This window comes from Pan troglodytes, chromosome 7 (assembly GCF_028858775.2).
Source record: "Pan troglodytes isolate AG18354 chromosome 7, NHGRI_mPanTro3-v2.0_pri, whole genome shotgun sequence".
Classification (NCBI taxonomy): Eukaryota; Metazoa; Chordata; class Mammalia; order Primates; family Hominidae; genus Pan; species Pan troglodytes.
The window spans coordinates 130172803-130179901 of NC_072405.2; positions in this window are offsets into that span (position 1 = coordinate 130172803).

Sequence of the window (7099 nt, forward strand, 5' to 3'; positions counted from 1 at the left end):
AAAAAAAAAAAGGAACACAGTCACTTCCGGACATTCCAAAAACTGAAAATGTGGCCTTGCTTTTGGTCCTTATTCTTATTACTGTGACTTTCTAACAGATTTTCCTGCTTTTCATCCCCCTTCCCACTGCCCCTCCATCTCTATACCACAGTCAGATTAATTTTCTGAACATTAAGTTCTCTAATGACATTACACTATGCTCACAGGTCATCAACCACTCCCTCTCCTGTCAAAGCTCATACTCAAACCTCTGCTGGTTTCTGGTTTTCTGTGCTTTGTGTCCGTTCTGCCTTTCCAGACTCCACGGCCCTGAGTACTCTTCACACACATGATAGCCAAACCTACAGATGGCCCCGTCCTTCCCTACTTTCATGCTTGTGTGGCCAGGCATGTTTAATTTCAGCCATCGTTTACACATTATTATTATTATTATTATTATTATTATTTGAAATGGAGTCTTGCTCTGTCACCCAGGCTGGAGTGCAGTGGCACGATCTCGGCTCACTTCTGCCTTCTGGGTTCAAGCGATTCTCATGCCTCAGCCTCCCGAGTAGCTGGAATTACAGGTGTGTGCCCCCATGCCCAGCTAATGTTTGTACGTTTAGTAAAGACGGGTTTTCGCCATGTTGGCCAGGCTGGTCCCGAACTCCTGACCTCAGGTGATGGTGATCTGCCCACCTCGGCCTCCTAAAGTGCTGGGATTACAGGTGTGAGTCACCGTGCCCAGCCCACATATAAATTAGAAAAGTTTTCATTAACATTTTCGTTTTTCGTCTTTTAAAAAAAATCAGGATATCTATTAACATGGGACTCATATTTCTGGATAGCAGCAGTAGGCTGGAGTTGCTAATTGTTTCTTCATAGTTCTCTTCAGGTCTGTGCCAGGCTCTCTCAATATGGAAACTTATATTATTCTTCAGTTCTGGGAAGTTTTATTATATGATTTCTTTGATAAGATCACCTCACCGCTACCCCATCCCAGATTTTTTTTTCTTTCTTTCCTTATTTTATTTCTTTTCTTTTTCTTTCTTTCTTTTCAGACAGGGTCTCACTCTGTTGCCCAGGCTTGAGTGCAGTGGCTCCATCTCAGCTCACTGTAACTTCTGCCTCCCAGGCTCAAGCTATCTTTTCACCTCAGCCTCCTAAGTAGCTGGGACTACAGGCACGGGAACCACCATGCCTGGCTAATTTTTGTATTTTTTTGTAGAGATGGGGTTTTGCCATGTTGGCCAGGCTGGTCTCGAACTCTGCGACTCAAGTGATCCGCCTGCCTCAGCCTCCCCTAAGTGCAGGGATTACAGGCATGAGCTAGGGTGCCTGGCCTGTTCTATATTTTGGAAATCTACTTTTTATACTTTCTTATATAGACATGTAAGTTTCAATATCAGATATTTGGTTTTAGCAAGATAAAGAAAATGACAGAAAAAGTGAGGCAAAATGTTAACAATTAGTACATCTGGGTAAAGTGAATAAAGATCAGGGAAACTCAAAGCCTAGGTACAAGAAGTGAGTGATGGCTCTAGGGCAAGTATCAGGTTGATTGAGCAGCTAAGCTGGTAGTTCCCTCGTGTCCAGCTATAATAAGCTAGCAGTAACTTTGTAAGCTAAAGCAGTGTGGGAAATGGTCTTGGATAGGCTGAGAAATGCGCCCCCTCCCCACCTTGCAGCTAATGAATCATGCAGCGCTGGGGAGCATCAGCTCCCAGAAGACAAACTACCACCAAACCTCCCTATTCAAGGTATGGCCTTACTCCCTCCCCACAATCTCTGGCGTTAGGGAGAGAACACAGAACAGCTGGTGCACAGGGCTTCTCAAATATAAAGCTGAAGAGAGAATCATCGTTTGTGTACATCCAATAGCACAAAATCGAGACATCTAAAATCATCAAATAGAAGAGTTAGCACCCCAGGAGGCAGAATAGAGCAAAAACCACATGACTTTATGGTAAATACACTATCTTCACAGTGATGGGAGATAATTCTTAGAAAAGAGTCAATCAGAGATCAGAGATCATTTCCCAGCTTCCCAAATGTCGGTCCCATTTGGAATGACATATTTAGTATTTGGCAGCCTCTCCTTAGGTCTTTCACTACTAGAGTAAGAATTACTAGGCCACGCCTAGTAATGGTAGCTCACGCCTGTATTCCTAACACTTTAGGAGGCCAAGGCAGAAGAATTGCCTGAGCCCAGGAGTTCAGGACCAGCCTGAGCAACAGGGAGACTCCCTGTACAAAAATAAAAAAGAATTATTATAGTAGAAAAGGCCAAGTAGAAGCACTGAAATTGACTCCATGCAGAAATTAAAAACAGCATCACATAACAGAGGTAATGGCAAAAATTAATGCTACCCTTAAAGATTTAAAGAATGCAGAGATAGTGGTTCCTCTTATACCTGCATTTAATTCACCTGTCTGGCCCCTACAACTGCTGTGATGAATGTAGTATCTTTCCTAAGACAGTTTAGCATGGTTTACGTTTTTTGTATCTGTTATGTTTGACCTCATCTCTCCCACCTTTTTTACTTTCTCTATTTATAGCCATATTTGTTTTGTTGCTTATTTTCTTCATTATCTTTCATTGGATTGCTTTTGTTTGATTTTTTTCCTCCAGCAGTTTGGAACATATGTACCCTAACCGAACTCATCTACTACTTTCCCTTTTCCTCTTCAATGTTTCTTTGTAGCATTGGGCACACTGGCTTTCTTTTCTTTTTCTTTTTTTTTAGGTTTTTATTTATATCATATTGCCTCCTGCCATACAGTGCTCTGTCTGGCGTTTTCTTCCCTATGTTCTTTATCTGGGTAACACCTATTCATTCTCTAGCCAATAACACTGTCTGATAGAATTTACTGAGATGTTGGAAATGTTCTATAGCTCCACAGTTGAAGTGGTAACTACTAGCCCCATGTGGCTTTTGAGTGCTTGAAATATGGACAGTGAGAATGAGAAACTGAATTTTAAATTGTATTCAATTTTATTTAATTTAAATTTAAACATCCACCTGTGGCTAGTGGCTACTGTATTGGAACACTCAACTCTAAATCAGTAGTTGCTTCTCAGAAATCTTTCTCTGATCTCCCTGATCAGGTCAAATCTCTCTAATATAGGCTCACATGGTAGAAAATCTTCTCGTTTTTAGTTTTAAGTAAATTGCAATTTTATATTTATTTGTGTGATTACTTAATGTCTTTTTTGTCAGACTATAGACTTCAATAAGATAAAATTTTGGTTATCATTAAGCAAATGCCCAGCATGTAGTAGATCATGATATATATTTGTTGAACAATTTGCTGAATGCATGAATGAATGAATGAATTATAACAATGCTTTACCTCTAAGGAGAAGAGTAGAAGGGTAGATAAAAAGGGATTTCTTATTTATCTTTATATATCTTAACACAGAGAACATATTCATGCATTAAATATGTGCAATTAAAAACATTAAAAATATTTTCCTCAGCTTTACAAAACCCAATGTACAGACAATAACTTCAAAAGAGCAGGTAATAAATCACACATGAATAAAGAGAAAGAAAAAAGGAAAGAGAAGAAGGGAGGGAAAAGGAGAAGGAAAGAGTTGATAATTCTATTTTGTGACACAGATTAAAGGGGGACAAGAATAGAAGCAAGGAGACCTGCTAAGAGGCCAAATGAGAGATGAAGGTGGCTGGATTTAAGAAGTAATTAGGGCTGGCCATGGTGGTTCTTGCCTGTAATGCCAGCACTTTGGGAGGCCCAGGCAGGAAGACTGCTTGAGGCCAGGAGTTTGAGACCAGCCTGAAAAATGTAGTGAGATCCCCATCTCTACAAAAAAAAATTTTAAATACAATAAAAATTAGTTGTTGTGGTGGCACACGCCTGCAGTCCCAGCTACTCAGGAGGCTAAGGCAGGAGGATCACTTGATCCCAGGTGCTTGAGACTGCAATGAGCTATGATTGCACCACTACACTCCATCTTGAGCAACAGAGTGAGACCCTATTTCTTTTTTTATTTTATTTATTTTTTTTTGAGATGGAGTCTTGCTCTGTCGCCCAGGCTGGAGTGCAGTGGCATGATCTCGACTCACTGCAACCTCCGCCTCCTAGGTTCAAGCGATTCCCTTGCCTCAGCCTCCCAAGTAGCTGGGATTACAGGTGTCTGCCACCATGCCCGGCTAATTTTTTTTGTATTTTTAGTAGAGATAGGGTTTCACCATGTTGGCCAGGCTGGTCTTGAACTCCTGACCTCAGGTGATCCACCCGCCTCGGCATCCCAAAGTGGTGGGATTACAGGCACGAGCCACCACACCCAGCCCTTATTTCAAAATAATAATAATAATAATAATAATAATAATAATTTGGAGATAGCATGGACAACAGTGAACTTGGAGTTTGAATTAAGGTCTTGCCAGAAGCTAAAATATAAAGCTTTAAAGTGTACATATATTGTAGTTATGAGAGTGCCTATGATTCCTGGGCGCTGTGGTGCGTGCCTGTAGTCCCAGCTACTCAGGAGGCTGAGGCTGGAGAATCGCTTGAGTCCAGGAGTTCTGGGCTGTAGTGTGCTATAGCGATCGGGTGTCCGCACTAAGTTCGGCATCAATATGGTGACCTCCCGGGAGCGGGGGACCACCAGGTTGCCTAAGGAGGGGTGAACCGGCCCAGGTCAGAGAGTGCCTATGATTGAGATCATCCAGGGACAGTGTGATGTGCAACTGATAAAAGGGCTGAAGTTAAAGCCTCACTAACATTTGAGGTGGAAGCCTTGAAAGAAGTATCTGCCAGAGGAAAGAATTGCAAGCAATTGGAGAAATAGAATAAAGCAGTGTCTTGGAAACTGTATTACTTTGTTTCAAATAAGCAAGTTCTGGTTTACAGCAAGATTCATTTCATTCTATGAAAAATAGAGTAGCTTAAATTTTAATTTCACATCTTTTGTTAAACTTCCAACATTTTGCTTATAAAACAATCAGGCTTTTACCCCACTAGATGGCAGTATTATTTAATGTTTTATAGAGCAGCCTGCTTTGCCTTTTTTTTCTTCCACTGCCTTAGAAAAGGAAAGTGAAGGAATATTTATTCAATTATTTACTGAGTTAAGCACTTAACTGAGTACCCTGTATAGGCTGGGCGCGGTGACTCACGCCTGTAATCCCAGCACTTTGGGAGGCTGAGGCAGACAGATCACGAGGTCAGGAGATCGAGACCATCCTGGCTAACATGGTGAAACCGTCTCTACTTAAAATACAAAAAAAAAAAAAAATTAGCCGGGCGCGGTGGCGGGAGCCTGTAGTCCCAGCTACTCGGGAGGCTGAGGCAGGAGAATGGTGTGAACCCAGGAGGCAGAGTTTGCAGTGAGCGGAGATCGGGCCACTGCACTCCAGCCTGGGCGACAGAGCAAGACTCCGTCTCAAAACAAACAAACAAACAAACACAACTGAGTACCCTCTATATGCTACCTCATGCAGTCCCTGCAATAATGTAAGTCAGAATCTTGGCATTTCTCTGTTCAAAATGCTTCAATGGATTCTGATCTCCTTTAGAATAAAAACCAAAGTCCTTACCAAGGCCAATAAGACCTTACGCAATCTCCATTGCCCCCACACCCCATAACCCATACCTTGCCACTCCCTAAATTTACAGAACACACTTTTACCTCAGGCCTCCTTTGTTTTTTTAATCAACCTTTTTGAGGTATAAATTAAGTAAAATAAACTGCATCTGTTTAAAGTATACAATTTAATCTTTTGGCACAGGTACACACTGATACCTTCTCTTTCTTAGAGGCAGGAGAAAACTTTTGGGGGGTGATGAGAATATTCTGCATATTTGATTTTTAATATTGCGCACATTCTCATCACCCCCAAAAGTTTTCTCCTGCCCTAAGTAAAAGAGAAGGAATATTTATGAAATACTAATTTCTATTTACTTTGTGTTTGCTTTACTCTTCTTTTTCTAGACTCGTATCATTGTGTTAGACCTTTCTTTTCTAATATAAATACTTTAATCTATTAATTTTCCTCTAAGATCTGCTCTAGTTACATCCCACAAATGTGGAGATGTAACTGAAGTATTGTAGAGTTATCTTTCTTTTATTTATTTATTTTTTTTTTTGGAGACAGAGTCTTGCTCTGTCACACAGGCTGGAGTGCAGTGGCGCAACCTCGGCTCGCTGCAACCTCCGCATCCTGGGCTCAAGCAATTCTCCTTCCTCAGCGTCCCAAGTAGCTGGGATTACAGGTGCCTGCCACCATGCCCGGCTAATTTTTGTATTTTTAGTAGAGACAGGTTTCACCATATTGGCCAGGCTGGTCTTGAACTCCTGACTTCAGGTGATCCGCCCATCTTGGTCTCCCAAAGTGCTGGGATTAAATAAAATAAAGACAGCATTACTTCCAACTGTTATACTTGTAATACTGTTTTTGTATTTGTTTTGGGGTATTAAGACTTTTTATTATGACAACCTGCAAAGTTTTGACCTTTTGTTTTCAGTGCCTCTGTTGAGAGAACTCTTGTGGCCCTTTATCAAGCAAAACTTTCCAGTAAGCACACATATTTATATCAAGCTCAATGATTTTCCAGGTCATCTATTGTGATGGACAAAAGTAAAGATGTTTGATAACTTCTTCATCAATGGTATTTTTCATTTGAGAACAAAATAATATTTTAATGTTGCAAGGCACTGAATAAATACATTTTCTGTGCCTAGAACTGGGCTGGACCCCACAAAGAGAGAAAGGAGGATGACAAAGGTGCCATGCTTATTTATAATTTAGGAGGAGAGAGAAGACATACAGTCAAGAAACAAAATCTATTCCATGCTGTATTGGAGTATGCTAACTGATGGTTAGCATATAATATGATGCTAACTGATGGTTAGCGTATAATATGATGCTAACTGATGGTTAGCGTGTAATATGATGCTAACTAAGGAGTATGACAGTGCAGGAGTCATAGCAGGTTGATCTCAGAGAACCGCCATCATTTCCCTTCCTCCTTTTTTTTTTTTTTTTTTTTTTTTTTTTGAGATGGAGTCTCACTATGTTGCCCAGGATGGCCTGGAATTCCTGGCTTAAGTGATCCTCCCGCCTCAACCTCCCAAGTAGCTTACCCCTGTGCC